Source organism: Lucilia sericata, unplaced genomic scaffold (assembly GCF_015586225.1).
Source record: "Lucilia sericata isolate MDLA Ls3-8-SP2 unplaced genomic scaffold, ASM1558622v1 Contig000690F_arrow, whole genome shotgun sequence".
Taxonomy (NCBI): domain Eukaryota; kingdom Metazoa; phylum Arthropoda; class Insecta; order Diptera; family Calliphoridae; genus Lucilia; species Lucilia sericata.
Genome location: NW_023994693.1, coordinates 43723 through 69651, shown reverse-complemented (window position 1 = coordinate 69651; position 25929 = coordinate 43723). Strand labels below are relative to the sequence as shown.

At 30.9% G+C, this 25929-nt stretch overlaps 1 protein-coding gene across 5 annotated transcripts in view; it reads right to left on the bottom strand.

Annotated features, from left to right (window-relative positions):
• LOC119607366 (uncharacterized protein DDB_G0283357-like) overlaps window positions 1-25929 on the bottom strand; it is an 83521-nt gene that overhangs the window by 22353 nt on the left and 35239 nt on the right. Inside the window, exons 1-2 of one of the 5 annotated variants that reach the window (XM_037961234.1) lie at window positions 1726-2001; window positions 1127-1396 (exon numbers count right to left, since the gene is read on the bottom strand). The gene's annotated coding sequence lies outside the window, so the exon portion shown is untranslated. Of the gene's footprint in view, window positions 1-1126; window positions 1397-1725; window positions 2003-15660; window positions 15781-20955; window positions 21048-25929 lie in introns of those variants that run through there. The other 4 variants (XM_037961238.1, XM_037961235.1, XM_037961236.1 and 1 more) reach the window with 4 other exon arrangements.

Sequence of the window (25929 nt, the reverse complement as noted above, 5' to 3'; positions counted from 1 at the left end):
ACTAGAACTGAACTATAACTTAACTAGACCTGAACAGAACTAGAACTGTATTAGAACTGAACTAGAACTGAACTAGAACAGAACTGGAACAGAACTAGAATAGAACTAGAACAAAACTAGAACTGAACTAGAACTGAACTAGAACTGAACTAGAACTGAACTAGAACTGAACTAGAACCAAACTAGAACTGAACTAGAACTGAACTAGAACTGAACTAGAACTGAACTAGAACTGAACTAGAACTGAACTAGAACTGAACTAGAACTGAACTAGAACTGAACTAGAACTGAAATAGAACTGAACTAGAACTGAACTAGAACTGAACTAAAACTGAACTAGAACTGAATAAGAAATTAACTAGCACTGAAATAGAATAGAACTGAACTTTCTAATTAAAGACTGAAATATCTCAGAAAATTTGCTAAAATGATTTTTATACAAAAATCAATTTGTAATTTCTTAAAAAAATAAACTAAATTCATCATTTATTTAAACAAATTTTGAATAATTATGGCAATTTTTTTTTTAGTTTTTTTCTGTTAAATTTTTACTGATGACGATGATTTGTCATCAAAATCATGTGGCAGCACACTTAAACTCACGTAAAATAAATTTGATCGCGAGCGGAAAAAACTGTATGAGACGAAAGGGAGAGTAAAGCAACAGTATGATTATTTGCTGTTCTTGATTTTAGACAAGAGAATGAAACAATGAATGAATTAGAGAGAGGGAGAGAACAAATAGGAGGTGGTAAAGAGTAAAGTAATAATGAGAACATTGATGTTTAAAGGGATCGAGACAAGAGTTTTATATTTTCTATATAACGATAAACATTTTGCTTTTCTTTTCTATTATTTTATTTATTTTAGACGAAATGATTAAACCATATAAAAATGTTTTTTTTATTTTATTTTTGAGGAGTGTAGGAATATATAGACAGACAAACGAACGAACGAACAACTAAACAAACATAATTATAATTACATAATTTTTTTTGTAGTTTTTGGGGAAAATTAAATTAGAATAAAACAAGAGCACAAATAAAAATATGAATGAATTTTAAAATAAAAATATAAAATTGTTGTAAAAATTATAATTACAATTAAAAAAAAAAAAAAAACATACATTCCCAACCAAATAAATCTTATTTAGGTTTTATTTTGGTTTTCTTTTCAAAAATAGGCCTACAACAAATTATCGGGCTTGAGTTATGATTTCATGGAAATTTTCGTTTTTAAAAGTCGTTTTTTATATATTTTTTATAAATAATTTTCGTAGTTCGTTTAAAAAATATATTCGTTTAATTTTTTTTTATGTTCACTTTAAGGAAAAAAGAAAAGTTTTTCTTTTTTTCTTGTTGATTTTTAATTAGATTTATGGATTTTTTGCTTTGAGCTTAAAAAAAAAAAAGAAAAGATTAAAAAGAAATTATTAAAAAACAACAATAAAAACACATTGTTTTGTTTGTAAATTCTGAGAAAGAAAAAATTTACACATTTTTTTTAAAATTTCACGGTCACTTTTTTTAAAATTTTTTATTTTTATTTTATTTAAAATATTTCATCATATTTTTTTTTTAATTTGTTTAAACTTTTTTGCTAAGTGTATTTTTTTAGATAAAAAACTATGTATATTTTTTCAATTTTCTTTTTTTTTTTAATACTATTTTATTATAATTAAATAAAGTAAGAAAGAAGAAGTAAAAAAAAACTTTGTTGTCAAACCTCGTTTTTAGTTAATATGGAAATTATTTTGTTTATTTTAATTCATATTAAGACAAAAAAACAATAAAGAGCGTGTTTGAATAACAAAAAATCAAAATCCGTTTCTTATTATTGAAATTAAATTCAATTTTTTCTTTAATTTATTATTATATATTTTTTTTTATAAAAAGCTCCGCGCGGTATTGTTGCGTGTATTATAGAGTTTAGAGCAGTAGTAAGTAGTGAGCGAGCGCAGCGCAGTGTGAGTGCAATACAGCACAACTAAACTGAATTAACGTTTGACAAATCAAGTAGTATGAACTAAAGAAAATATTAAATAAAAACTCACAGATACACACTCTCTCACACATACATACACACACACATTCACTCATATGCTAAAACACATGGAAACGGAAAAACACTATAAAACCTAAGAAACCGTAGAAAAAGTGAGAGAAAGAGAAAAAAATCATACATCCATTCTCCAACTCGTTGTTTTGTACTCACATTCGTACGTAAAACCAATTGTATATATATCAAAGTATCTATGTATCTTTTCTTTATACTTTTCGCTGTTGTTGTTGTTGTGACGATGTAGCTATTATTGTTGTTGTGTTTGTGTGTTTATTTCTTCTATGTATTTTGTTGTTTCGTAATGTAGAAATGTTATATTTTTATTATTGTTTCTCTTTATTCCTTTATTCGATTGCATTCACTTAATCATTCTCATTTACCTTATCCGATTTTTTAGTATAATGCAGAGCGTTGCCATATAATGAAAACTACAGGTGAAAATATTTAAACACATACATAGTTGCATAGAACTGAACTAGAACTTAACTAGACCTGAACTAGAACTGAACTAGAACTGAACTAGAACTGAACTAGAACTGAACTAGAATTGAACTAGAACTGAACTAGAACTGAACTAGAACTGAACTAGAACTAGAACTGAACTAGAACTGAACTAGAACTGAATTAGAACTGAACTAGAACTGAACTAGAACTGAACTAGAACTGAACTAGAACTGAACTAGAACTGAACTAGAACTGAACTAGAACTGAACTAGAACTGAACTAGAACTGAACTAGAACTGAACTAGAACTGAACTAGAACTGAACTAGAACTGAACTAGAATTGAACTAGAACTGAATTACAACTGAACTTGAACTGAACTAGAACAGAAATAGAACTGAACTAGAACCGAACTAGAACTGAACTAGAACTGAACTAGAACTGAACTAGAACTGAACTAGAACTGAACTAGAACTGAACTAGAACCGAACTAGAACTGAACTAGAACTCAACTAGACCTGAACTAGAACTGAACTAGAACTGAACTAGAACTGAACTAGAACTGAACTGGAACTGAACTAGAACTGAACTAGAACTGAACTAGAACTGAACTAGAACTGAACTAGAACTGAACTAGAACTGAACTAGAACTGAACTAGAACTGAACTAGAACTAGAACTGAACTAGAACTGAACTAGAACTGAACTAGAACTGAACTAGAACTGAACTAGAACTGAACTAGAACTGAACTAGAACTGAATTACAACTGAACTAGAACTGAATTACAACTGAACTAGAACAGAATTAGGACTGAACTAGAAATGAACTAGAACTGAACTAGAACTGAACGAGAACTGAACGAGAACTGAACTAGAACTGAACTAGAACTGAACTAGAACTGAACTAGAACTGAACTAGAACTGAACTAGAACTGAACTAGAACTGAACTAGAACTAAACTAGAACTGAACTAGAACTGAACTAGAACTGAACTGAATTAGAACTGAACTAGAACTGAACTAGAACTGAACTAGAACTGAACTAGAACTGAACTAGAACTGAACTAGAACTGAACGAGAACTGAACTAGAACTGAACTAGAACTGAACTAGAACTGAACTAGAACTGAACTAGAACTGAACTAGAACTAAACTAGAACTGAACTAGAACTGAACTAGAACTGAACTGAATTAGAACTGAACATGAACTGAACTAGAACTGAACTAGAACTGAACTAGAACTGAACTAGAACTGAACTAGAACTGAACTAGAACTGAACTAGAACTGAACTAGAACTGAACTAGAACTGAACTAGAACTGAACTAGAACTGAACTAGAACTGAATTAGAACTGAACTAGAAATGAACTAGAACTGAACTAGAACTGAACTAGAAATGAACTAGAACTGAATTAGAACTGAACTAGAAATGAACTAGAACTGAACTAGAACTGAACTAGAACTGAACTAGAACTGAACTAGAACTGAACTAGAACTGAACTAGAACTGAACTAGAACTGAACTAGAACTGAACTAGAACTGAACTAGAACTGAACTAGAACTGAACTAGAACTGAACTAGAACTGAACTAGAACTAAATTAGAACTGAACTAGAAATGAACTAGAACTGAACCAGAACTGAACCAGAACTGAACTAGAACTAAACTAGAACTGAACTAGAAATGAACTAGAAATGAACTAGAACTGAACTAGAACTGAACTAGAACTGAACTAGAACTGAACTAGAACTGAACTAGAACTGAACTAGAACTGAACTAGAACTGAACTAGAACTGAACTAGAACTGAACTAGAACTGAACTAGAACTGAACTAGAACTGAACTAGAACTGAACTAGAACTGAACTAGAACTGAACTAGAACTGAACTAGAACTGAACTAGAACTGAACTAGAACTGAACTAGAACTGAACTAGAACTGAACTAGAACTGAACTAGAACTAAACTAGAACTGAACTAGAACTGAACTGAATTAGAACTGAACAAGAACTGAACTAGAACTGAACTAGAACTGAACTAGAACTGAACTAGAACTGAATTAGAACTGAATTAGAACTGAACTAGAAATGAACTAGAACTGAACTAGAAATGAACTAGAACTGAACTAGAACTGAACTAGCACTGAACTAGAACTGAACTTGAACTGAACTAGAACTGAACTAGAACTGAACTAGAACTGAACTTGAACTAGAACTAAACTATAATAGAACTGAATAAGAACTGAACTAGAATTGAACTAGAACTGAAGTAGGACTGAACTAGAACTGAACTGGAACTAAACTAGAACTGAACTACAGAATATATTGAATAATACAGACTATAGAATAGATTAAGTCCGGACTATAGAAAACAATAAATCATTGTTTCAAAATAATCTGGCAGCCCAAAATATAATTCTTCTCATTCTCTCTGTAGCACCCATCCATCTCCCACTTCGCACTCTCATTTTAGAATAAAAACTCAAAATCGAAATACAAAAAAACAAACACCATAATATCAATCACACAAAACAGAACCAAAAAGAAGAAAAAGACAAAATAACAAATTGCATTAAATCATATGGTTCTTAAATAATGTTTAAATACGTTTCTGGGCAAATAAAATTAAACAAATAAAAAAACGAAACAGACAAACTTTGTCTAGTCCAAACTCTAACAAATTGACGAATAAAGTCTAAGTGTAGTAAAAAAATTTACAATAAAAAATAACGAGGAAAAAATAACAACAAAATTAGAACGAAAATGTTAAAAAAATAAACATGATTACTATTATCACAAACACCACCACTAATATTATTTATAATAAGTACTAACAAACACTCTAATACGAAAAGTACGTGCATGAAAATGTGAGTACGTACTCGTATGCAAGTACCAGAACCAGGTTTGAACAGTTTGTTATAAAGGTACATTTTTTTGAGGGGGTTGTTAGAATTGAAATTAAAAGTATTTTTTTAAATTAGTTATTTGTTAGAGGTAGTACTGGTAGTAAAAGGATTACTGAAAACATTTGTCTAGAGAAATGTAAAAAGGTTATTATGGTCAGAAGGACCATAAAACAGCGGAAAATATTTCTACCCGCGAATTCGCTAGTACAATAAGAAGATTACAGAATTATGTTTAAAACTGTAAACCTGGTAATGGATTAAAAAGTGTTTTTTAAGTCTAAGTGTGTAAACATACATACAGACATACAGAAGACACAATTCAAGGTTAAATTACTACAAAAAATACCTGAAATGTCAAACAATCTGTTCATATTAAAAAAGGTAATTTTTTCAGCTTAAGAAATTGTTTATTGTTATTTACACGATTTTACGCTGCTGATCCGCTATTTTAAACCGTTTTAGCTAAACAAAACCGCAATAGGTTTTTTCTAAAAGAAAAACTGTTCTTCATTAAGTCTAACGGAGGAAAATCCGCATTAAAGTTGATATAAATCGTTGCAAAATCATATATAGTCCAGACTATAGCCTGCTCTATACTCCAGACTATAGTCTAGACTCTAGACTCTCTATAGTCCAAACTATAGATATCTCTATAGTCCAGATTATAGATATCTCTATAGTCCAGACTATAGACATCTCTATAGTCCAGACTATAGATATCTCTATAGTCCAGACTATAGATATCTCTATAGTCCAGACTATAGACATCTCTATAGTCCAGACTATAGACATCTCTATAGTCCAGACTATAGACATCTCTATAGTCCAGACTATAGACATCTCTATAGTCCAGACTATAGACATCTCTATAGTCCAGACTATAGACTTCTCTATAGTCCAGACTATAGACTTCTCTATAGTCCAGACTATAGACTTCTCTATAGTCTAGACTATAGACTTCTCTATAGTCCAGACTATAGACTTCTCTATAGTCCAGACTATAGACTTCTCTATAGTCCAGCCTATAGACTTCTCTATAGTCCAGCCTATAGACTTCTCTATAGTCCAGCCTATAGACTTCTCTATAGTCCAGACTATAGACTTCTCTATAGTCCAGCCTATAGACTTCTCTATAGTCCAGCCTATAGACATCTCTATAGTCCAGCCTATAGACTTCTTTATAGTCCAGCCTATAGATTTCTCTATAGTCCAGACTATAGACTTCTCTATAATCCAGACTATAGACTTCTCTGTATAGTCCAGACTATATACATCTCTATAGTCCAGACTATAGACATCTCAATAGTCCAGACTATAGACATCTCTATAGTCCAGACTATACATATCTATAGTCCAGACTATAGACATCTCTATAGTCCAGACTATAGACATCTCTATAGTCCAGACTATAGACATCTCTATAGTCCAGACTATAGACTTCTCTATAGTCCAGCCTATAGACTTCTCTATAGTCCAGCCTATAGACTTCTCTATAGTCCAGCCTATAGACTTCTCTATAGTCCAGCCTATAGACTTCTCTATAGTCCAGCCTATAGACTTCTCTATAATCCAGCCTATAGACTTCTCTATAATCCAGCCTATAGACTTCTCTGTAGTCCAGCCTATAGATTTCTCTATAGTGTAGTCTAAAAACTACTCTATTACCTAAACTGTAGACTTCTCTATAATTCAGACTATAGACTTCTCTATAGATTAGTTTATAGACTTCTCTGTAGTCAACTACTTCTCTATAATCCATATTATAGTTCACACTATAGACTATCCTCTCTATTGTACAAACTAGGGACTTTACTTTAGTGCGGGCTATAAACTATTGTATAGTCCATACTATAGACTATCATGAAGTCCCTACTACAGTCTATCCTACAGTCCAGAATATAGACACACATAGAATCTGAATAATTTCAACAGGTAAAGTACTTCCAATTCTAGGTACAAAAAGTACTCTATATTATTACCCATCACTGACATCTGTCTACTTAACCACTACAATTACAATTAACTCTCATCGTAACTAACACAAAATGTACAATTTTCATACTATAAGTATTTAATTTTTTTTGTTACCAGTTATACATATATAAACTAACTAAAACCATAATAAAAACTACATATTTTTTCTTACTTTAGTTAGTCAGTTATTTTAGTTATTAACTAACGACTAAAAACTCGACTCTTCAAGGACGTTGTATTATTTTGTTTTAGTTTTATTTTTGTTTTATAACTCTTCCACCTTCCATTTACACTTTAACACACACGACTTTATTACATTAAAAAGTAAAGAGAATGAGAAAGAGATAGAGATAGTTAAATGAGGAAAAACTATGAATATCATTATGATTATAACTAAAGATAATAATTTGGTTTTCCACAACAACTTCTCTAAAATGTTATCAACAAATTTTATGATTTAGTATAAATAGATGTTTGTATGACCAGTCCATTCAAATTGTTTTTGCTTCTTTGTTGTTGTGATTTTTAATTGTTATTGTTGTGTTTGTTGTGAAAATTGTTTGCCAGTATTAAGACGCCTTATTAAGTGTTTATAACACGTTTACAAAAAGAAAAAAACATATTTAGAAATTTTCTTGTTTTTATGTTTTGTAAACAAAAATGGAAGGGAGGAGATGATAGTTGGTTTTGGGAAAAAACACGTGGATTTCATTTAGTTATTTATATTGAGATTTTTTAGAGTGTCTGTCAATCATTTAAACTGATTAGAAATTGGGAATTTTTTAAAATAACGGAAATTTTAATTTATGAATGCCATGATGAGTAAAAAGGGAAAATTATATTAAAAACCTATTAAAGTGATAAAAAACTGCAAATTTTATAGACCAGACTCTAGTCTATTCTATAGCTTACACTCTAGCAAGTCTATACTATAGACCAGACTCTATATTCTAGTCTATTCTATAGACCAGACTCTGTAGTCTAGTCTCTTCTATAGACCAGACTCTGTAGTCTAGTCTCTTCTATAGACCAGACTCTATAGTCTAATCTCTTCTATAGACCAGACTCTATAGTCTAGTCAATTCTATAGACCAGACTCTATAGTCTAGTCAATTCTATAGACCAGACTCTATAGTCTAGTCTATTCTATAGACCAGACTCTATAATCTAGTCTATTCTATAGACCAGACTCTATAGTCTAGTCTATTCTAGTCTATTCTATAGACAAGACTCTATAGTCTAGTCTATTCTATAGGCCAGACTCTAGTCTATTCTATAGGCCAGACTCTAGTCTATTCTATAGGCCAGACTCTAGTCTATTCTATAGACCAGAATCTAGTCTATTCTATAGACCAGACTCTAGTCTATTCTATAGACCAGACTCTAGTCTATTCTATAGACCAGACTCTAGTCTATTCTATAGACCAGACTCTAGTCTATTCTATAGACCAGACTCTAGTCTATTCTATAGACCAGACTCTAGTCTATTCTATAGACCAGACTCTAGTCTATTCTATAGACCAGACTCTAGTCTATTCTATAGACCAGACTCTAGTCTATTCTATAGACCAGACTCTAGTCTATTCTATAGACCAGACTCTAGTCTATTCTATAGACCAGACTCTAGTCTATTCTATAGACCAGACTCTAGTCTATTCTATAGACCAGACTCTAGTCTATTCTATAGACCAGACTCTAGTCTATTCTATAGACCAGACTCTAGTCTATTCTATAGACCAGACTCTAGTCTATTCTATAGACCAGACTCTAGTCTATTCTATAGACCAGACTCTAGTCTATTCTATAGACCAGACTCTAGTCTATTCTATAGACCAGACTCTAGTCTATTCTATAGACCAGACTCTAGTCTATTCTATAGACCAGACTCTAGTCTATTCTATAGACCAGACTCTAGTCTATTCTATAGACCAGACTCTAGTCTATTCTATAGACCAGACTCTAGTCTATTCTATAGACCAGACTCTAGTCTATTCTATAGACCAGACTCTAGTCTATTCTATAGACCAGACTCTAGTCTATTCTATAGACCAGACTCTAGTCTATTCTATAGACCAGACTCTAGTCTATTCTATAGACCAGACTCTAGTCTATTCTATAGACCAGACTCTAGTCTATTCTATAGACCAGACTCTAGTCTATTCTATAGACCAGACTCTAGTCTATTCTATAGACCAGACTCTAGTCTATTCTATAGACCAGACTCTAGTCTATTCTATAGACCAGACTCTAGTCTATTCTATAGACCAGACTCTAGTCTATTCTATAGACCAGACTCTAATCTATTCTATAAGACCAGACTCTAGTCTACTCTATAGACCAGTCTCTAGTCTACTCTATAGACCAGACTCTAGTCTACTCTATAGACCAGACTCTAGTCTATTCTATAGACCAGACTCTAGTCTATTCTATAGACCAGATTGTAGTATATTTCATATATAAGGCGTTCCTATTAATTTTAAATTTGTTCATATTCTTATCAAAGAAGATATTATTGTTAAACCATTTAAAGGGGAATCACCTACATTTAAAATTTTTTTGATCTCACTATTAGGGAAATCCCTCTAATACTTTAAAAGCCTAAACACATACACACATAACAAATGTTATCTGATTGACAACAAGTTGTAGCAGAGTATGTATTATTAGACCCTTCCACAACCACAAATAAATTGTGTTTAGAGTTCTTATCTTTTAAATACAACAAAAACAATGAAAATACAAATTTTATTAAAAAAACTATCAGTGAATTTAGAATAAAAAAAATTCAAAACAAATAAACTTCTAAATGAAATTATAAAGTGTGCATGAAAAGTAATATTATTTTGCTAAATTAATTAGTATCGTATTCGTAATGCTTCCATTGAAAAATAGCAAAAACAACGAATAAATGGAAACAAATTCAAGGTTATTTGTGGCATTTTTATTCTATATAGTTCCAAGATTTAGTCATGAGTATTCTAGTACATATTGTATTCAAAAAAATTATCTAAAAAAAAAAGAAAATAAACTAAACTCACACTAATTGAGTTGAACTTAATTGTAAAAACACGAACAGAAAAATATATTGAGGTTTACAAAAATATATTTAAATTGACAAAAAGATGCAACATGTATTGTATTCAGTTAAAAATATCCTTCCTTCAGGTAATACCTACGCAATTTTTTTATTTTTAGATAAAAGTGGGTTTTGTGAAATGAATATTTTTAAAGAGAACTTTATGAAAAATATTATTATTAAAATGTAATATGGTCAATGTTTTTATACACTCAGAGAAAAAATTAAAAATAAAATTTTTAAAGATAATTTTAAAAATATTCTCTTTTTGCTAATATTTTAAAAGTTATTATTATAAAAAAATTTCTAAATTTTCTGTTTTTTATATAAACATTTTCGAAATTCTGTTTTTTATAGAAATTTTTTTGAAAATTTTTTCTGTTTAAAGAAACATTTTATAATTTTTCTCTTTTTAAAGAATATTTTTTTCAATTTTTTTAATTTTTTTTTATAAAAATTTTTCGAAATTTTCTCTTTTTTATAGAACAATTTTCGAAATTTTCTCTTTGTTATAGAAATATACGCTTTTTATAGAAATACTTTCGAAATTTCCTCTTTTTTGTATAAAATGTTGTTTTCTTTATACAAAAATTTTCGAAATTTTCTCTATTTTATAAAATTTTCTTTTTTTTTACAGAAACATTTTCGAAATTTTCTCTTTTTATGGAAAGATTTTTAAAATTTTCACTTTTTATAGAAAAATTTTCTTAATAAAATTTTCTGTTTTTTATATACAATTTTCTAAATTTTCCTTTTTTATAGAAAAATTTTCGAAATTTTCACATTTTTTCAGAAAACTTTTCAACATTTTCTTTTTGTTTAAGAAAATGTTCGAAATTTTCTCTTCCTCATAGAACAGTTTTCGAAATTTCATCTTTTTTTATAGAAAATTTTGAAAATTTTATCTTTTATAGAAAATTTTCAATTTTTTTTTTTTTTATAGAAAATTTTAAATTTTTTTTTTTTATAGAAAATTTTAATTTTTTTTTATAGAAAATTTTCGAAATTTAACCTTTTTTATAGAAAATCTTCGAAATTATCTCTTTTTAAAATAAAATTTTCGGAATTCTTCCTTTTTTATAGAAAATTTTCGAAATTTTCTCTTCTTCATAGAACAATTTTCGAAATTTTCTCTAGTTTTATAAAAATTTTTCGAAATTTTTTTCTTTTTATAGAAAAATTCTCTTTTTTTTTAAATAAAATTTTCGAAATTCTATCTTTTTTATAGAAAATTTTCTCTAGTTTTATAAAAAATTTTTGAAATTTTCTCTTTTTTATAGAAAATTTTCAACGTTTTATCTTTTTTTATAAAATTTTTTCGAAATTTTATCTTCTTTTATTACAAATTTTCGAAATTTTCTCTTTTTCATAGAACAATTTTCCAAATTTTATCTTTTTTTTTTCGAAATTTTCTCTTTTTTATAGAAAATTTTCAAATTTTTCTCTTTTTTTATAGAAAACTTTTGAAATTTTCTCATTTTTATAGAAAAATTTTCTTTATACAAAAATGTTCTGTTTTTATAAAAATTTTTTCGAAATTTTATCTTTTTATAGAAAAATTTTCGAAAAATTTTATAGAAAATTTCTTTTTTTATAGAAAGTTGTTCGAAAATTTCTTATTTCATAGACATTTTTTGAAAATGTCTCTTTTTATAGAATTTTTTAAAATTTTCGAAAATGTCACTTTTTTGTATAAACTTTTGACAAATTTACTTTTTTCATATACACATTTTAGAAAAATTCACTTTTTTTTATAGAAGATTCGAAAATTTCTCTTTTTTTTATAAAAAATATTACGCAAATTTCCTTTTTTATGGAAAATATTGCGAAAATTTCACTTTTTAATGAAAATTATACGAAATTTTAACTTTTTAAAGAAAAATTTTCGATATTTTCACATTTTCATTTCAGTAGGGTACCTTTTGAATTTCGTTGAAGACGTCAATTTTTCAAACATAAATTTATGTGCTTTATATTTTTCTTCAATATTTAGAACAAATAAATCTTAACGTTTTGCAAAAAAAAGAACAATATAAATAAACACATATAAAATATTTCTAAAAATAACAACTAAATTTTGTATTGTATTAAAAATTATAACACAACAACAATGGTGAAATGTACGGACATAATCTGACATCAACACACGAAATGAAAAAGAAGAAGAACAAGTCATTCCAAGTTACCATATATCAAGAAAAATATTGAGCATAATCAATAATTTTCATTTGAAGTCCTTTCTTTAAAGCCTATCCTGTTCTCCGCGCTAAAAATGAAATAGTCTCTCGATTTCTAATACTAGGACATGTCACTTAACAATAAAATGTGCAGTCCCTATTCCCATAGAACCAGTTATGGAACCAGTTCTAAGTCAATTCTACTTTGTGGAATATTCGCTTTATAGCTATTCCCGGTTTGACATCTAATTTGATACATCTACTGCGTATCTGTACCCACAAAGCTATCAAATGTTCAAATCAAAGAAAAATCTCTTAATTCCTAATCAAATTTTCTCTACATCTGGCATCTCACGCCAACAAAAACACAACTTTGCAAAGAATTCAAAAAAGTGAATATTGTTTTATTATTGTTGTTATTTGTATATTATTATGGCATTGTGTATATTATTAAATTAATAAAAGAAATAAACAATTAAAGTTTTTTCATGTTTTGTTTTTTTCTTCGTTTTGAGAAAAAAGAGAAAAAATTTATTGTAAAGAATCAAAATAAATTTTCTTTGTACACTCAGACTCACTTTAATACGAAAGACAGACAGATATAAGTTTTTATAGAAATTAAGACTTATGAATGTTAATATGTGTGTGCAGAACAGTGTTGAAAATAATTAAAGGGACAATTAGAGAATTTTTCAAAAATTCTGTATAAATATAAAGAATAATCTGTAGTAAGGACTATAGAATAGTCTACAATCTGGACTATAGAAGAGTCTATAATTTGCACTATAGAATAGTTTATAGTCTGGACTATAGAATAGTCTACGGTCGGGACTGTAGAATAGTCGATAGTCGGGACTATAGAATAGTCGATAGTCGGGACTATAGAATAGTCGATAGTCGGGACTATAGAATAGTCTATATACGGGACTATAGAATTGTCAATAGTCGGGACTATAGAATTGTCAATAGTGGGGACTATAGTCTATAGTCGGGACTATAGAATAGTCTATAGTCGGGATTATAGAATAGTCGATAATCTGGACTATGGAATAGCCTATAGTCTGGACTATAGAACAGTCTATAGTCTTGACTATAGAATAGCCTATAGTCTGACCTATAGAATAGTCTATAGTCTGGACTATCGAATAGTCTATAGTCTGGACTATCGAATAGTCTATAGTCTGGACTATAGAATAGTCTATAGTCTGGACTATAGAATAGTCTTCAGTCTGGACTATAGAATAGACTATAGTCTGGACTATAGAATAGTCTATAGTCTGGGCTATAGAATAGTCTATAGTCTGGGCTATAGAATAGTCTATATTCGGGTCTATAGAATAGTCTATAGTCGGGACTACAGAATAGTCTATAGTCGGGACTATAGAATAGTCTGTAATCGGGACTATAGAATAGGCTATAATCGGGACTATAGAATAGTCTATAATCGGGACTATAGAATTGTCCATTGTCAAGACTACAGAATAGTCTATGGACTAGCCTATAGTCTGGACTATGGAATAGCCTACAATCTGCATTATAGAAATGTCTATAGTCTGAACTATAGAATAGTCTATAGTCGGGACTAATGTAGTCTATAGTCGGGACTATAGAACAGTCTATAGTCGGGACTATAGAATAGTCTATAGTCGGGACTATAGAATAGTCTATAGTCTGGACTATTGAATAGTCTATAGTCTGGACTATGATATAGTCTATAGTCTGGACTATAGAATAGTCTATAGTCTAGACTATAAAATAGTCCATAATCGGGACCAAGGAACACTCTATATGCTAGATTATGGAATAGTCTATTGTCGGGACTATAGAATAGTCTATATTTAGGACTACGGAATAGTCTACAGGCTGGACTATAAAATAGCCTACAGTATAGCTATAGAATAATCAATAGTTTGGACTATAGAATAGTCTATAGTCTGGACTATAGAATAGTCTATAGTCTGGACTATAGAATAGTCTATAGTCTGGACTATAGAATAGTCTATAGTCTGGACTATAGAATAGTCTATAGTCTGGACTATAGAATAGTCTATAGTCTGGACTATAGAATAGTCTATAGTCTGGACTATAGAATAGTCTATAGTCTGGACTATAGAATAGTCTATAGTCTGGACTATAGAATAGTCTATAGTCTGGACTATAGAATAGTCTATAGTCTGGACTATAGAATAGTCTATAGTCTGGACTATAGAATAGTCTATAGTCTGGACTATAGAATAGTCTATAGTCTGGACTATAGAATAGTCTATAGTCTGGACTATAGAATAGTCTATAGTCTGGACTATAGAATAGTCTATAGTCTGGACTATAGAATAGTCTATAGTCTGGACTATAGAATAGTCTAGTCTGGACTATAGAATAGTCAATAGCCTGGACTATAGAATAGTCAATAGCCTGGACTATAGAATAGTTTATAGTCTGGACTTTAGAATAGCCTTCATTCTGGACTAATAGACTATAGTCTATGTATGGTCTACAAAATAGTTTATAGTCTGGACTTAAGAATAGTCTATAGTTTGGAATAGTTCTTGCTCGCCCCTATCATTTTTTCCTACACTGTATGCATTAATATGGAAATAAGTAACTATGTAGGTACATACATATGTAACTGAAAAAAGAAGAAGAAACATTTGAGTATGTTTAATTTTTTTATCATCTTTTTACATACAAAAGTTTACAACAACGAAAAAAAGGTCCTTGACTTTTGCCAAGTATAATAACAAACAATAAAATACAACAATAACGAAATAATAACAATAAAAAAAAAACAAACAACAAAGAAAGAATTATTACATGAATCACTTATAATTCACAAAAACACAGAAGAAAAAAACGCGTAAATGCGAAATGAATATTGAGCACACACTTAACACCATCACACACAGCTCCCAATTTTAACACCATATATAGAATGACATGTTTTAAGAAAAAAAAAAAAAACACGCGCAGCTATTTATGTTTTTTTGCAAATGCAATAACTATGAATTTATATTGAGCTTTTTAAAAAATTACCATTATTTTTGAAATTTTTGCTTGTTCACTATTTTTCTGTTGAATATTTTTTTTGTTTAAATTGCAAACCAGTTGTGTTCAAAAACAAAGCGTTAAGTTCCAAGACGTTACTAGTACTGGTCAAATTTATCTTTCAAAACATTTCAAATACTGCACAATAATAGAAAAAATTAAAACACACATTCAAAAAAGTATTCATTCAAAATCAAACAAAGAGCCAGTAGAAAAACAAACGTTAGAGCGAATAAAAAGTAATGACCAGTGAGAGCTTTTCTTTGCAGAGCTATTGCAAAAAGCTCTGAGAAATAACTAAAATTTAACTTAATTTTTTTTAATGAAATTTCAAAATGTTCTATTAAAATTAGAGTTTTCCCAAGAAAAGTCCTTTTTATAGTTTTTTGACAATTGATTTTGAACTTTATAGTTGACATTAGTGAGTGCAAAAAGATCGTGTAAAGAGCAGTAGTATATAATTCGAAGAGAGCATTCTCTAATAAACAATATTTCTGTTAAAAAAATAATAAACATTTATCATAAAATTATTATAATATATGTACAAAATACTTATTTGGTTTTTGTTTGAAACAAAAAAAGTAAATATCGCTATAAAGTACAAAAAAGAAACAAATGTTTCCAGACTGTTAATTAGATATTCGAGTATGTACTAGTATAGTAGCACAACAACAACAACAAAGAAGATAATAGCATTTGTTGTTTGGATTATTGAAATAAACAATTAAAAATAACGTGTGTGTGTGTTTTTGTGTTAAAAATTTAAACTCAATGAACTTTAAAAAAAAAAAACAGACAAAAAAGTGTAAAATTTTGGTCTACAACGAAGTTTTTTTTATTTTTAAAACAGTGAAAGTTTTCAGAATAAGGCCACTTCCACAACAAATATCGGGGATTGGGAATCAATGAAACAAATCTTGAATCTTTTCTGATATAATGATACTATAAAACAGTCTATATAGTCCGTACAGTAGAATAGTCTATAGTCTGGACTATAGAATAGACCATAGTCAGGACTATAGAATAGACTATAGTCAGGACTATAGAATAGACTATAGTCAGGACTATAGTATAGACTATAGTCAGGACTATCGAATAGTGTATAGTCAAGACTATAGAATAATGCATAGTCAGGACTATAGAATAGTCTATAGTCAGGACTATAGAATAGTCTATAGTCAGGACTATAGAATAGTCTATAGTCAGGACTATAGAATAGTCTATAGTCAGGACTATAGAATAGTCTATAGTCAGGACTATAGAATAGTCTATAGTCAGGACTATAGAATAGACTATAGTCTGGACTATAGAATAGACTATAGTCTGGACTATAGAATAGTCTATAATCTGGACTATAGAATAGTCTATAATCTGGACTATAGAATAGTCTATAGTCTGGACTATAGAATAGTCTATACTCTGGACTATAGAATGGTCTATACTGGACTATAGAATGGTCTACTGGACTATAGAATGGTCTATACTCTGGACTATAGAATGGTCTATACTCTGGACTATAGAATGGTCTATACTCTGGACTAGAATGGTCTATACTCTGGACTATAGAATAGTCTATAGTGAGGACTATAGAATAGTCTATAGTCTGGACTATAGAATAGTCTATAGTCTGGACTATAGAATAGTCTATAGTCTGGACTATAGAATAGTCTATAGTCTGGACTATAGAATAGTCTATAGTCTGGACTATAGAATAGTCTATAGTCTGGACTTTAGAATAGTTTATAGTCTGGACTTTAGAATAGTTTATAGTCTGGACTTTAGAATAGTTTATAGTCTGGACTTTAGAATAGTTTATAGTCTATAGTCGGCACTATAGAATAGTATATAGTCGGCACTATAGAATAGTCTATAGTCTGGACTATAGAATAGTCTATAGTCTGGACTATAGAATAGTCTATAGTCTGGACTATAGAATAGTCTATAGTCTGGACTATACAATGGTCTATAGTCTGGACTATAGAATAGTCTTTAGTCTGGACTATAGAATAGTCTATAGTCTGGACTATAGAACAGTCTATAGTCTGGACTATAGAACAGTTTATAGTCTGGACTATAGAATAGTTTATAGTCTAAACTATAGACTATTCTATCACACAAATTTCATTTTATAAAAAAAAAAAACGCCATTAACTGAAAAATTATATACGCTGACAGAACTTCCCATCAGACACGCATTAATCCAGTATGAAAAAAAGATTTGCTCAAGTATTTAATTGAAAATTATCTGTTTTCTTGTTTTAGCATGAAATTGTTTAGCCATTAATGGTGGCGGCTGAAAATTGGACGAGAGCCAACCAAGTAATAATGATATCTATCTTGCGATCCTGTACAAACAAACAGACTGACTGACAAAAGACTTGAAAGACAATTATGTTGACAATGTCACATATATTTTACACTTATAGACTGACTACATATTGCTTTTCAACACATGCCAAAATACATGATAATTTATGAAATTTTTTAAGAAATAATTAAAAAAAGAGATTAGATTTACTTTTATTTGAAATTGCAAAATTATTGTGATTTTCATTGATTTTTTTTTTTAACTTTTCAAATCAGTTTTTATAGGCTGACACTATTTGTCTACCATTAAAAACCTTGTTTAGAGGTTAAATATTTTTCTCTCGTCTACATATAGAAAAAAAAACTACGTAAAATCGTATTACACTAGAATGTCAGTAATGACAATTACAGCAATAACAACAATAAGAATAAGAATAACAGCAGTATTAACAAAAAAAATCGCTATTATTTCCATTTTAACGGGAAATATCAATAAAATGAATTCAAAACACTTAATGAATGTAATGACAATGTTGTTTTGTTGTTGCTGTATTGTTCAATGGCAGACTGGTGCGGACTGTCACAAAAATTAACAATACGAATGAAGAGAACGTAATTTTTACTATAATACATATGCAAATCAGCCCTAATACAGACACTTTTTTTAGAGATTTTATTGTTAAACTTTAGAATCAACCACGCCCATTTAAAAAGAGGCGTAAATAAGTTAAAAATATCGATATTGATCATATCAGCAATAAATAAACTACGCCCATTTTAAAAGAGGCGGAAGATGAAGATGTCAGTCAAAATATCAGTTGCGGATTCTTAATCATATTAACGATTTTAATCGTTACTAGTCTAAAATGTTGTTTAGACAATTCTTGATTTAGCTGAAAATCAGTCCTAATATAAGGACAGTCGAAATAACAGTTTTGTATTTTTGATTTATACTATTTAGCCACGCCCATTTAAAAATAGGCGGGAAAAATCTTAATCCCTTTAAACTATTCCTATTAGGTTCTTAATACATTTTCCTAATTATTTTGAACATGTCATAGAAACTTTATGAAAAAATTCCAGAATAGGGCTCAATTTTTCTGCCCATAAAATATTATTGCACATTAATGTAGTTGTTGTTGTTATTTTTACAAGATGGAAAGACCATCCCATAATAAAATATTTAGGTTCAAAATTATAGCAGCACAAATTGAAAGACAATATTTATATAGTGAATTGATACTCTTTGGGAAATAACGAGTTCTAGAACGAGTCCAAAACGAACTATATTAGATACTACAATAACAATCTTATATCTAGTAGTGTCCTATTCAAGAAGTCATTTTTTAGGACTTTATTGTGATTCTAAAGTGCCGACAACAGAGAGAGTTACGTTCTTAGGTGTAATTCTTGTCTGTGAACTAAAATGGAGGCACTGCAAAGAAAATAGGAAATACAAGGTACAACGTTGCTTTGCGCTATATAGGAGAACCAAAGGTATGAAATGGGATTTTAATATGACTATGACGGGACTAGAACAATTCATATGCTTCAATAATCTGGTGCATTTATTTGAATTACAGGAAGTTCAGTTAAGTGGAGCCATGAGCCTTAGACCAATCAAGGCTCTGACTAGTGCGCCGATTAACAACAAGAGAGCATGCAGACACATTCGTCGGTATATTCCTCTCAACCTGCAAACACTCGATTCGTGATTAACTATTAGTTTTTGCAATGCAGATGGTAGACTGAGACAACCTTCAGACGGGCGAGAATCATGTGGCTGTCCTGTGGCACATCCTGAAAGAAAACCTATAGAACTTGACTGCAGCGCTGGCTGGCCACTGGCCTTTCTGGCTTCATGCTAGAAGACTAAACTTACCCAGTTATGACTTCTGCAGAAGCTGCCACGAGGAGGAGAAAGAAGAGAGTATCAACAACTTTGTCTGTCTTTGCCCCGCCCTAGCTGCTTATAAACTAAATCTGTTAGATAGCAAATTTTCTGCACGACTTAACGGATCTATCCGAGGTTGATATCCCAAAGATAGATTCCTTCATTCGTTCTTCAAACTGGTTAGGATAGGAATGCAGGTCAAAGTGTAGTAGTACGCCAATCGTTTCTCTCTTTTTAGGGATCACAAAGGCATCAACGTATTGGACCCAAGTGTGTCACCAGTCCTGACAGCACGGGGACAAGCTGCTAACCTCACATTCGCCAATTAACACTCGTATCAGACATGATACGGTACTTATAGCCGAACGGCTCTTGACTTAAGCGGACTTAACTAAAGTTCGTTTTATCAATGTTTATTGGACTTGCCCGGTAGCATATTAGGAACGAAATTTGTCTGTAACTTTGAGCGGAACTTTAGAGCAAATCCGTTGCCAAACAGATAGCTTCAAGCTGGGAAACGGTCCAGGGCGTCTACATGGAATCCCCATAAACTTAAATGCACTGCCATCTACCTAATCACTACATAAGCGTGCAATGTGTAAATTGGAATGGTGAAATCAGGTCATAAGGTTATATCTGTGACTGTAATGGACTGTAAGAGATCCCTTATCACAACATAGGCGTACATTATGTTAACTGGAATGGCAAAATCAGGTTATGAGGTGACCGTGACCGTAATGGACTGTAAGAGATACCTTATCGATTACTCTTTTAGTGGTTAGATTTGGAAGGAAACTCGAAAAAGTTAATGCAAATTGCAATATTCTGTCCAAGAAACTGAGTTTCTAAACATTGATGTTCAAAACATGCCCTCATAGAGCACTATATAAGATTCTTTCAGTAACATTTCCCATATAAATGATCGCACAAGAAAACGTTAGGGGCCTAGGTGTATTCCTTCGAAACTGCTGTACTTTTAAACTAAAGAACTTCCAAAATATTACCTTCAACTTAACCTAATCTAAAGAACTTTGAAATAGTTTAGAAACTAGTCCAATATAATTAAAGATATATAAACTTACATCATGTGACGGTTTTTTTTAGAAAACCTTAATGGTAAATGTTAGAAATTACGTCTAGCAATGTTGCTAATTACCCGGGATCAGAAATAGTGCTGAAATTAAAAAGAAAATTAAATATAAATTAATGAAAAGTGGAAAAAAATGGATTAAAAAAGAAAAATATAGAAGAAATCTCAAAAGTAAGAACTCTCTATAAAACCATTATAAGAAGAGTAAGATGACATTGTGAATTATTAAAGCAACCGTCAATTGATCGTAAGTTTTATAATTAGCCCAATACTGGCTGTTTTTCGCACAGATCACAATATTGATAAAGTCGCCTGATTACATAGCTAAAATATATATCCTCTTAATAACATAATTTCCTATAATTCTACTCTCAACTGTTCGCATAAGTCTTGCTACTGTTTGTTGTTCTTATCAAAGCATGTAATTTTTTAGAATTTGTTTCAGATTATTTATAGAGAACGCAGAGTTCAAAAGCGAGACAACCTTTTTGATTAAAATTGAATAGAAAAGAAAAACTGGAAATTGAAAATTCAATGAAAATTCAGAAGCAAATGAAAAATCAAAGAAAAACAATTCGAATTACAAATAAAGTAATAAGAAATTGTTGTAATAAAATAAAATTAAATAGAATTAAAACAAGTAAGAAATTATAGTCGGGCGAGGCCGACCATATAATACCCTACACCTTTGACAAAAATATAATGTGATTTAGTCGCCATAATAAAGCATTTAAGTTGAATTGTACCTTGCCTTAGATATACATACTTAAGCCGTTTGTTGTTGAATAAAATTGTGGACATTTAAGTGAAATTTTGATGGGGGCTTTTCATAGGGGCTAGGGTCATATGAGAACCTATTATTATGGAATTCGTGGGGGTCATCAAGTCTTGTATACAACTTGGTTATTGCAGCTTCTTGTCGTGCCATTTGTGCCAAATTTCATTGAATTATCTCTAAAATTGCGACCTGTAGTTTGATTACAAGTTTTAAAAGCCCTATTCGAAGGGTTCAGTTGTATGGGGGCTAGGTGAAATAATGGACCGATGTTAACCATTTTCAATAGGCTTTGTCCCTGGGACAATAAAATATCATGTACCAAATTTCATTGAATTATCTTCAAAATTGCGACCTGTAGTTTGATTACAAGGATTACAAGCCCTATTGGGGGGTTCAGTTGTATGGGGGCTAGGTGAAATAATGGACCGATGGTAACCATTTTCAATAGACTTCGTCTACGGTACCATAAAAGATCATGTGCCAAATTTCATTGAATTATCTCCAAAATTGCGACCTTAAGTTTGATTAAAAGTTTTAAAAGCCCTATTCGGGGGTTCAGTTGTATGGGGGCTAGGTGAAATAATGGACCGATGTTAACCATTTTCAATAAGCTTCGTCTACGATACCATAAAAGATCATGTGCCAAATTTCATTGAATTATCTCCAAAATTGCGACCTGTAGTTTGATTACAAATTTTAAAAGCCCTATTCGAGGGGTTCAGTTGTATGGGGGCTAGGTGAAATAATGGACCGATGTTAACCATTTTCAATAGGCTTTGTCCCTTGGACAATAAAATATCATGTACCAAATTTCATTGAATTATCTTCAAAATTGCGACCTGTAGTTTGATTACAAGGATTACAAGCCCTATTCGAGGGGTACAGTTGTATGGGGGCTAGGTGAAATAATGGACCGATCTTAACCATTTTTAATAGGCTTCGTCACTGGGATAATAGAAGATCATGTACCAAATTTCATTGAATTATCTTCAAAATTGCGACCTGTAGTTTGATTACAAGGATTACAAGCCCTATTGGGGGGTTCAGTTGTATGGGGGCTAGGTGAAATAATGAACCGATGGTAACCATTTTCAATAGGCTTCGTCTACGGTACCATAAAAGATCATGTGCCAAATTTCATTGAATTATCTCCAAAATTGCGAACTGAAGTTTGATTAAAAGTTTTAAAAGCCCTATTCGGGGGTTCAGTTGTATGGGGGCTAGGTGAAATAATGGACCGATGTTAACCATTTTCAATAAGCTTCGTCTACGATACCATAAAAGATCATGTGCCAAATTTCATTGAATTATCTCCAAAATTGCGACCTGTAGTTTGATTACAAGTTTTAAAAGCCCTATTCGAGGGGTACAGTTGTATGGGGGCTAGGTGAAATAATGGACCGATGTTAACCATTTTCAATAGGCTTCGTCTACGGTACCATAAAAGATCATGTGCCAAATTTCATTGAATTATCTCCAAAATTGCGACCTGAAGTTTGATTAAAAGTTTTAAAAGCCCTATTCGGGGGTTCAGTTGTATGGGGGCTAGGTGAAATAATGGACCGATGTTAACCATTTTCAATAAGCTTCGTCTACGATACCATAAAATATCATGTACCAAATTTCATTGAATTATCTTCAAAATTGCGACCTGTAGTTTGATTACAAGGATTACAAGCCCTATTGGGGGGTTCAGTTGTATGGGGGCTAGGTGAAATAATGGACCGATCTTAACCATTTTTAATAGGCTTCGTCACTGGGATAATAGAAGATCATGTACCAAATTTCATTGAATTATCTTCAAAATTGCGACCTGTAGTTTGATTACAAGGTTTACATGGACGGACGGACGGACGGACAGACGGACGGACAGACGGACGGACAGACGGACGGACATAGCTAAATCGACTCAGAAAATGATTCTGAGCCGATTGGTATACTTTAAGGTGGGTATAGGACCAATATTATTGTGCGTTACAAACATCAGCACAAACCCAATATACCCTCCCCACTAAAGTGGTGTAGGGTATAAAAAGTTTAAATAGTTTCACAAACTTATTTTCATTAGCAATATTTCACTATAATTATATATTTTTCCAATTTTTTACGTTTCATTTTGTTTCATTTTCGTTTAAAAAATTTCCATATTTTATCTTAAAATTACTTGTAATTAATGTAAAGAATGTGCCTGTAGATTTACAAGCCTCTTTGTATTTTTTTGTGATAAAAATTTATAAGTTACAAGCCCGATAACAATTTTCCCTCCCATATTTGAAATTCTTTTGTATTCTACAGACAATACAGAGAGGAAGGGAGAGAGCGAGAGAGAGGTTATGAAAGGATCGCTAAAAATGTGTAAAAATAACACAAAACTGAGATCGAATTTGCCATGTGAAAAGTGATAAAAAACAGTACAAGTGTGTAAGTAGAAAAATAAAAAAAACAACAATTTATTTTAAGAAAATGTGTAACAGAAAAAATGAAATGAGCAAGATCAATTGTTAGCATCAGCTATTGAATGAGAGCAGAAATTTTTATAGAACGAGCAGTAGTTAGAGAGGTATGTGTGTAATAAATATTAAAGATAATTACGAAGGCTGGCTGAAAAGATCATATTGAGTTGTAAAAAATGAACTCTGGTTCAAAATAGGAAAGAAAACTGACTTCCAAATTTTCAGAGAAAGGGGACACACATATATTGTCTATTCTGTAGACTGGACTATAGTCTAGTCTATAGTCTAGTCTATAGTTGAGTCTATAGTCTAGTCTATTGTCTATTCTATAGTCTAGTCTATAGTCTAGTCTATAGTCTAGTCTATAGTCTAGTCTATAGTCTAGTCTATAGTCTAGTCTATAGTCTAGTCTATAGTCTAGTCTATAGTCTAGTCTAGTCTAGTCTAGTCTAGTCTATAGTCTAGTCTCTAGTCTACAGTTAGTCTAGTCTAGTCTAGTCTAGTCTAGTCTATAGTCTATAGTCTAGTCTATAGTCTAGTCTATAGTCTAGTCTATAGTCTAGTCTATAGTCTAGTCTATAGTCTAGTCTATAGTCTAGTCTATAGTCTAGTCTATAGTCTAGTCTATAGTCTAGTCTAGTCTAGTCTATAGTCTAGTCTATAGTCTAGTCTATAGTCTAGTCTATAGTCTAGTCTATAGTCTAGTCTATAGTCTAGTCTATAGTCTAGTCTATAGTCTAGTCTAGTCTAGTCTATAGTCTAGTCTATAGTCTAGTCTATAGTCTAGTCTATAGTCTAGTCTATAGTCTAGTCTATAGTCTAGTCTATAGTCTAGTCTATAGTCTAGTCTATAGTCTAGTCTATAGTCTAGTCTATAGTCTAGTCTATAGTCTAGTCTATAGTCTAGTCTATAGTCTAGTCTATAGTCTAGTCTATAGTCTAGTCTATAGTCTAGTCTATAGTCTAGTCTATAGTCTAGTCTATAGTCTAGTCTAGTATAGTCTATAGTCTAGTCCATATAGTCTAGTCTATAGTCTAGTCTATAGAGTCTAGTCTATAGTCTAGTTCTATAGTCTAGTCTATAGTCTAGTCTAGTCTATAGTCTAGTCTATAGTCCTAGTCTATAGTCTAGTCTAGAGTCTGCCTATAGTCTACTCCTATAGTCTACTCTTAGTCTACTCTATAGTCTAGTCTATAGTCTACTCTATAGTCTAGTCTATAGTCTACTCTATAGTCTACTCTATAGTCTACTCTATAATCTACTCTATAGTCTAGTCTATAGTCTAGTCTATAGTCTAGTCTATAGTCTAGTCTATTAGTCTAGTCTATAGTCTATCTATAGTCTAGTCCTATAGTCTATCTATAGTCTAGTCTATAGTCTAGGTCTATAGTCTAGCTATAGTCTAGTCTATAGTCAGTCATAGTCTAGCTATAGTCTAGCTAGTCTAGTCTAGCTAGTCTATAGTCTAGTCTATAGTCTAGTCTACAGTCTAGTCTATAGTCTAGTCTAGTCTATAGTCAAGTCTATAGTCTAGTCTATAGTCAAGTCTAGTCCATAGTCCAGCCTATAATCTAGTCTATAGTCTAGTCTATAGTCTAGTTTATAGCCTAGTCTATAGTCTCGTCTATAGTCTAGTCTACAGTCTAGTCTATAATCTAGTCTATAGTCAAATCTATAGTCTAGTCAAGTCTATAGTCTAGTCTATAGTCTACTCTATAGTCAAGTCTATAGTCT